Source organism: Chinchilla lanigera, unplaced genomic scaffold, assembly GCF_000276665.1.
Source record: "Chinchilla lanigera isolate Chin_1 unplaced genomic scaffold, ChiLan1.0 scaffold00061, whole genome shotgun sequence".
NCBI classification, from domain to species: Eukaryota; Metazoa; Chordata; class Mammalia; order Rodentia; family Chinchillidae; genus Chinchilla; species Chinchilla lanigera.
This window is the reverse complement of record NW_004955462.1, coordinates 10,965,008-10,972,205: the sequence shown is the minus strand read 5'-3', so window position 1 is coordinate 10,972,205 and position 7,198 is coordinate 10,965,008. Positions and strand designations below refer to the sequence as shown.

The 7,198-nt window shown below is 42.3% G+C and overlaps 1 protein-coding gene and 1 long non-coding RNA gene across 5 annotated transcripts in view; one reads left to right on the top strand and one right to left on the bottom strand.

Moving 5' to 3' along the window:
- Positions 1-7,198, bottom strand: part of Tmco1 (transmembrane and coiled-coil domains 1) — a 48,432-nt gene that overhangs the window by 1,609 nt on the left and 39,625 nt on the right. The window lies entirely within an intron of this gene.
- LOC102003099 overlaps positions 1-7,198 on the top strand; it is a 35,084-nt gene that overhangs the window by 22,148 nt on the left and 5,738 nt on the right. For 3 of the 4 annotated variants that reach the window (XR_263125.1, XR_263124.1, XR_001236594.1), the window contains one exon: positions 2,905-3,200. The exons of the other annotated variant lie outside the window; for it this stretch is intronic. This is a non-coding gene — a long non-coding RNA (uncharacterized LOC102003099). Of the gene's footprint in view, positions 1-2,904; positions 3,201-7,198 lie in introns of those variants that run through there. 4 annotated transcript variants of the gene reach the window in all.

Genomic DNA, 7,198 nt, shown 5'->3' with positions numbered 1-7,198 from the left:
AAGACAATTGAGACAGGGTTTTACTATACAGTTCAGGCTGGCTTTGAACTTGCTTATGTACCCCAGGCTGGCCTGGAACTCATGGTAATCCTCTTGCCTCAGCCTCCTAATTACTGGAATTACAGGCGTGTGCCACCATGCCAGGATTTTCATAGATTTTTAACCCCCCCACACACCTTTTCTTTACCTCATCTGTATTCCCTCTCCTTCATTGGGATTGAACCCAGGGTCTTCACACTGAGCTACATCCCCAGCCTGCTTCTATTTTACTTTGAGACAAGGTCCTGATTGGTCACTAAATCGCTCAGCCTGGGCTCAAACTTTTGACCTCCTGCCTTAGCCTCCCAGAGTGCTAAGATTACAGGTATGCACCACCATGCCTGGCTCTACCTAAATTATTATCTAATCTGACTCTCTCTCTATATATATATATATGAAAGTCACCTTTCTGTTAAATTATTTAGTTTTTCAAAACTTAGTCCTCATAAAAACAACTATTTTTATACTCTGATTTCACCGACTAATATAACATTTAAATTATATAAATATAGTAACAAGAAAACCAGTATAAAGAGGTTTTGGATAAACACAATTGACTTTTGGAAGGCAGTGACTCAACTAGCAGGAGCAGACAGCGTAGGTGTGCTAACAAGCACTCGCGACTGGACAGCGGGCGACTGGTGGGCCCTACGGAGGCACTGGGGGCTACGAGGGAGCAAAGGTTAAGTAAAGGCCAGATGCTAGACATCTATACTGAAGTTTAAAAGAAAAACCTCAAGAGATATCTAATTACTCTTGTTTTTCACTTCATATTGGTGAAAAGTAAAGTTGAAAAGATCTGATAGTTTGTCCAAACTTACAAAGCTAAATTAAGACTGGAGGTAGAATTTAACCGAACATGTTGGGATTCTTCATCTAGTGGGTTTTCTTCCCCAGTACCTTCTATGATAAATTCTAGCCTTTAGAACATACTGCGTCCTGCGGTAGGAAAGTTTACACACACTGAACTATTTATTCAACAGTTAAGTAGTTGGGCAGGGTGGCACCTGCCTGTTATCCTAGCACCCTGGGAGGCTGAGGCAGGAGGATCAAAAACAAAACTCAAGTTTGAGCCCAGTCTGAGCAACTTAGTAACTTAGACTCTGTCTCAAAATAAGAAGAGCTGAAGGTGTAGTTCAGTGTGGAGTCCCTGGGCTGCATCTCCAGTACCACCAAACAGAAGTTACTGAGCACGTCAGTTATAAGACATGAGAAAAGCCTTCTTTGGAAGAACAGGCTCTGCTCCCTCTGTTCTTTGTCATGAAAAATGATGCCTGCTGTAGACAAGAGTGTATAGATTTCTGAGATAACACTGTCAGAATACAATGGGATGTTTAAATATAAACAGCATGACTTTAACAACTTATTTAAAATATATTTACAATAAGAGTTCAATACATGTATTTCACAGTGCTACTGTGTGTTCTTAGGGGAGAAATCTGAAAACAGGTTAAGAAAAAATCAATCATGAAGGATCGATCAGGCTACAAGGTGAGGAACAATCTGAATCTCTATTACTTTTATAATACATCTTTGTGCCTACCTCCGAAACACCCACTGCACAAGCAAGAATAAAATCAAATAATACGATGTCCCCAATTTCCCACCTTTTTTACTTAATCATTAAGTACTACCTGAATATCTGCAGCATATTTAGCACTACGCTGGAGATTATGGGAAATCCGTCTCAGGATGATATTTGAAAGAAGACATTACAGAGCGTATCATGATAAACACTGTCCAGTTCCCAAACACAGTTAACAAAGTCCAGACAAAATATACAAAGGCTCAGTCATTCTAGAGACAGGGTCAATTAAGTGAGTCCTTAACATTTCAGAGATTAAAAACCAGTTTAAATTTCTCTGATGCCTTTTAAAACACAGGTTTAAGTTAAAGTAAGCGACTGGAAGGAAAGCAAATAAAAACACTGTGAAGGAACAGGACACTGCGGGACAGGCCGGGGAGCGCAGGCCGCTGCCCTACATGGGAGGGCTCCAGCCCAGCCACCAGCACAGCTGAGGCCCCAGGGAGTCCGGGCAGTACATTGTGTTCACCTTTTTGCTCTTGTCACATACTCCCTTCGGGAACTCTAAATTACATGTGCCACTCTGACATTACTGGAGTATTTGTATTTTAATATAAATAGTCTGCATTTACGGCATACAGTCTTACCCTTTAGTAAAATTCTAAACATTCTGTTTACATTCCTACAGACTCACAAATGAAACCCAGGTTTTCTTTCCTTTTTCTTCTGTGTGTGTGTGTGTGTGTGTGTGTGTGTGTGTGTGTGTTTGAGACAGCGTCCCACTATGCAGTTCAGGTTGGCCTTGAACTCACTTTGTAGCCTAGGCTGGCCTCAAACTTACAGTGATCCTCCTGCCCCAGCCTCCTGAGTGCTGGGATTACAGGTGTGTGCCACCCACCCGTTTAGAGGCGGACATAAAAAGAATTAAGACGTGTTGTGTGTGTGTGTTAGCTCTCCACGGTAAATGTAAACCAGTTTGTACTGTAAACATGTACTAATAAAAATTCTAAAAGATTAACAAAATATAGCCCCCTGATAGTTGTATTAATAATTAACTACACTCTCTTTTCTCACACCTTGCCTTCTCTGACTTTCTGAAATGCTATACTGCTCAATAGGATCATTTAAGGTTCCCTAGCCAGCACGGTGGTGTACCCTTGTAATCCCAGGTACTCAGAAGGCTGAGGCAGGAAGCTCTCAAGTTCAAGGCTAGCAATTTAGTGAGACCCTGTCTCGAAATAAAAATTAAAAAGGGCTGAGGATGTACTCTAGGGGTTAACAGTTACTGAGTACTTACAGTGTTCTAAACTCTTTCTATATATCTTTCCGTTCTCACATAGGTCTTCACAACAACTCAATGAAGTAGGTGTTAATATAATCCCTGCACCAAACTAAGGAAAGATACCAGCTCCGAGATGGGAATGCGGCACTCACGAGCAGCACCTGTGTGGCAGTTACTGTTGTGAATATCACCACCTTCATATTTTTTCCACCTTAGACATTGAACTTGACTTGACTGCTCTCCTAGAGTCTCGCAATTCTCCTCGAGATTAATTTTTCAGGACTTTCAAACTAGGACGATTTAAAAATATAGGAAAAAATGTTCAACGTAACTGGTTATTCCAGAGATGCAAATTCAAACAAGGAGATTCCATCTCACTGCAGAAAAAATGGCTACTATCAAGAGGTCAACCAATAGCAAATGCTGGCAGGGCTGTGGGGAAAAAGGAACCCTTCTCCACTGTCGGTGGGAGTGTAGATTGGTGCAACCACCATGGTGCAACCAGTGTGGAGATTCCTCAAAAAACTAAAACTAAGCTGGGCCTGGTGGCACACACTGTAATCCCAGCACTCAGGAGGCTGAGGCAGGAGGATGGTTGCAAGTTCGAGGCCAGCCTGGGCTATAAAGTGAGCTCAAGGCCAGCCTGAACTGCATAGTGAGACCCTGTCTCAAAAAGACAAAATAAACTAAAACTAGAGATTCCATTTGACTCAGCTATGCCCCTTCTAGGTATCTTCCCTAAAGAATTAAAAGCATCATGCCACAGTGATATATGCACACCCATGTTTATAGAGACACAATTTGTAACAGCTAAATCTTGGTTTTGTTTTTTTTTTTTAATTTGGTCTTTTTGAGACAGGGTCTCACTACGCCCCTGGTCTTGAACTCTCTTTGTAGCCCAGGCTGGCCTCAAACTTGCAGTTCCTCCTGCCTCGGCCTCCCAAGAGCTGGGATTACAGGCATGCGTTATCATGCCCAGCCACTTTCTTTAAATAAAATCTGGTGCACAACCCCAAAGAGAAAACAAAACAGGTTTGGAGACCAGAAGCCCCTGCTTTTTGACTCCTCCCTCCCCACCAAGCACCTCCAAAGGAGCTGCAGTCCCCCATGACTCTTAACATTCTGGAATGTGTGTTGTTACCAAACCTATATCCAAGCCGGGTGTACAGAGCACACCTACAGTCTCAGCAATCAAAAGGCTGAGGACTGGGGTGAATTCGAGGCCAGCCTGAACTAATAATGAGACCCTGCCTCAAAAACAACCAACCAAAATCCAAAATGAACAAATCTTACTGAAGATCTCAACCTATACCTTGCAAAGTAAAAATCAAGTCTGAAAGGTTGCACACATCACGTCTAGAGCAACTCCACCTCCTTTGTAATGTTAAACATGCACTGACTGACCAAAGGCCGTATCTCCCTACCCTCCATTATAAGCTTTTTAAAAAATAAAATCTAACATCTTGTCTTACAGTAATAAATTAAAATTTAGAACATTCTCCGTGAATGACCCTTCAGGAAGCATCTGAACAGATCTAGGGGCATTTTCACTGGGAAGGTGGGAAAGGGAAGGAAGGAGAGGGAGACAGACAGGGATGTTGGTGATTGTCATCGTTCATCTGTTTTTCTTTTCGAGACAAGCTCCTGCTGTGTAGCCCAGCCGACCTCAAACTCACAGTCCTCCTGCCTCAGCCTGCCAAGTACTAGGATTATAATGTTTACCCCCGTGCCCTGCTGGGAGACTCCATTTCTGAAGGAGCTAAATAACAAGACTTGGGTCACAGGGGACATGGCCCGGAAGGGCTCATCATCCTCCCCGCTGCACCCTCCTCTTTCTGCCTCCCACAGGCCAGGCCACCAGCAGCCTGGCTCCGGTGCCACCCGCCCCGCCTTGGAGACAGCTATAGGCTAAAGCCTCCTCCCTGCTGGCGTTGGGTATTGTATCCCAGGGACAAGAAAGTAACTGAGACAGACATAAAAGAAAACATAAATGAACAAATAGGCAATCTCAGGAGGGAAAAAGAAAAACCAAAAGAAAAAAGAAAGAAAAACTTGCAAATTCAGGAACTAAAAAATATATCTGGAACTTTAACACAATCAGATAGGTTTAGGATTAACAAAGATGACAGATGACAGAGGGGTCAGTGAGTTGAGGTGCAATCAACAGAAATTATCTACAGAACAGAGAAAAAAGATTTTAAAAATTGAACAAAGCCTTGGTGTATTGCTGGGCAACAACACACCAAGGCTGTATTGTTAAAAGACCAAAATGAAAGTTCTTTGCACAAGAAGCAAGAATAAGATGGAAAATATTTGAAGAAGCAGTGGTTGAAACTTTCCTACATTTCATGAAAACCATAAACTCTAGCAGAATGAACTTTTTTTGAGAGCACCCTAGGCACATTATGGTAAAATTTCTGAGGAACAATTTTTTTTTTTTAATTTTAAAGAGTAAAAGAAGGATAACATAATAATAGGGGGGACTTAGCAAATTACAGACAAAATGGTAGGAAATTATCAATGGTTATTGTTTTACATATTGTTATCTACAAAATAGTTTCTCAGGATCTGAGGAACAATTTTTAAGACAAAACTGGAAAGTGGCCAGAGAAAAGTGACAGATTAAAGAAACACAACGATAGAAGGATTTTTTAGGAATAATGAAGGCCATAAAATAGTAAAACGCATTTTAAATGCTGAAAGGATTAAAACAAAACAACACAACAGAAAACCCACTCAACCCAGAATTCTATAATCAGTGAAAATAACACGGAACGTATGGGGGCAGGGGAAACACCCTAGGCTTGTGTAAAGGCAACGAAGTGTGGAATGTATTGTGCCTGGGTGCAGGCAGGCAAAGAGCGTGATAAGACCAAGTGTGACCCTTTTATAGGGGTGGAGAGAAGAAGGCCGGGACATTAGGCAGCAAAACCCCAATAAACATCTGTGGGCAAAGTTTTCTGGCAGTCTTGCATCTCAGCGGAGTCCTTAAAGTGCCTCCAGATGTTCCCAGGACTTAAAATTCCATGTCCTAGCCTATCTCCTCCACAACCTCCTACGCCTGTGATGACAGCCTCAGGTGCTGAGCTGAGTTCCCTGCAGAGAGCAGTGCTTGTGTTGGCAAGCAGGCTGGGGGCTGGGAGAGTCACATTCCTTGGAGCCTTACAAAAATATCCTTAAGAATGAGGATAAGAGCCTGGTGTGCTGGTGCACGCCTGTAATCCCAGCACTCTAGGAGGCTGAGGCAGGAGGATCACTGGGAGGTAAAGACCACCCCCTTGGCTATATAGTGAGCTCAAGCCCAGCCTGAACTACATGGCAAGATGCTGTCTTGAAAAACAAACAAAAAAGATGAAGATAAGCGTATTTTCAGATAAAGAGTAAAAGGATTTTTTAATCAACAGACTTGCTCTATAAGAAATTTTTGAAAAAACAAAAACAGTGATCAATGCTGAGTTGTGAGGAAAAGAAGGCAGTATTTCTCAGCAATGTTTCACTTCATGTCACACCACACTAACAATTTCCCTACACACTTTCATGTCCCCACAATTTCACTCATGTTGCTTTCTCCTGGAAAGCTCCTATCCAACCTTAAGGAAAAAACTCAGAAAACGTGGTTGTGCACAGCTATAACCCCAGCACTCTGGAAGGCTCAGACAGGAAGAACCCAAATGCAAGCCCAACCTGGGCCAACTCAGTGACTCAATGAGACCCTGTCTCAAAATAAAACATAAAAAAATGGGCTAGGGATGTAGCTCAGTAGAAAGGTCCTGGGTTCAAGCCCCGGTTCTACAAACAAACAAAACCACAAGTCAAATGGTCCTCTGGAATAAAATTTTAGTTTCACAGAATTAATCCCTGTGGCCATTATGCTTCTATGGAATGTTTTTTTCATCTCATGGAATTCTGAATGCACACACACACAGACACAGACACACACACAGAGGCATCAACCACACTACAATTAGTTACAGGTCTGTTCTCCACCTAGACTAGTTCCACAGAGTAGAGACAACTGCTCTTCACCCATCCACTTCAGTATTAGAGAAAAATTCCTGGCACAGTACAAATGAATCAGCAATGACAGGAAATCAATCTTCAACACCTTGAACTGCAGGCATTGAAACAATTCACAAAGAGGTCAGACTAAGGTGATGCCTGAATAACCTGTTCTTCTGAATTAGGAGTTAGCTATCATTTTCAGGAACACTTATGTCTTGATTACTTTTCCCTTGTTGCTGGGACAAAATACCTGACAACCAAAATTAAGGAAGCTTTATTTAGCTCACAGTTTGTGGAAGTTTCAGTCCCTAATCAGCTGGCTCCAAGGCAGGGTGGTGTGGCACAGGGGC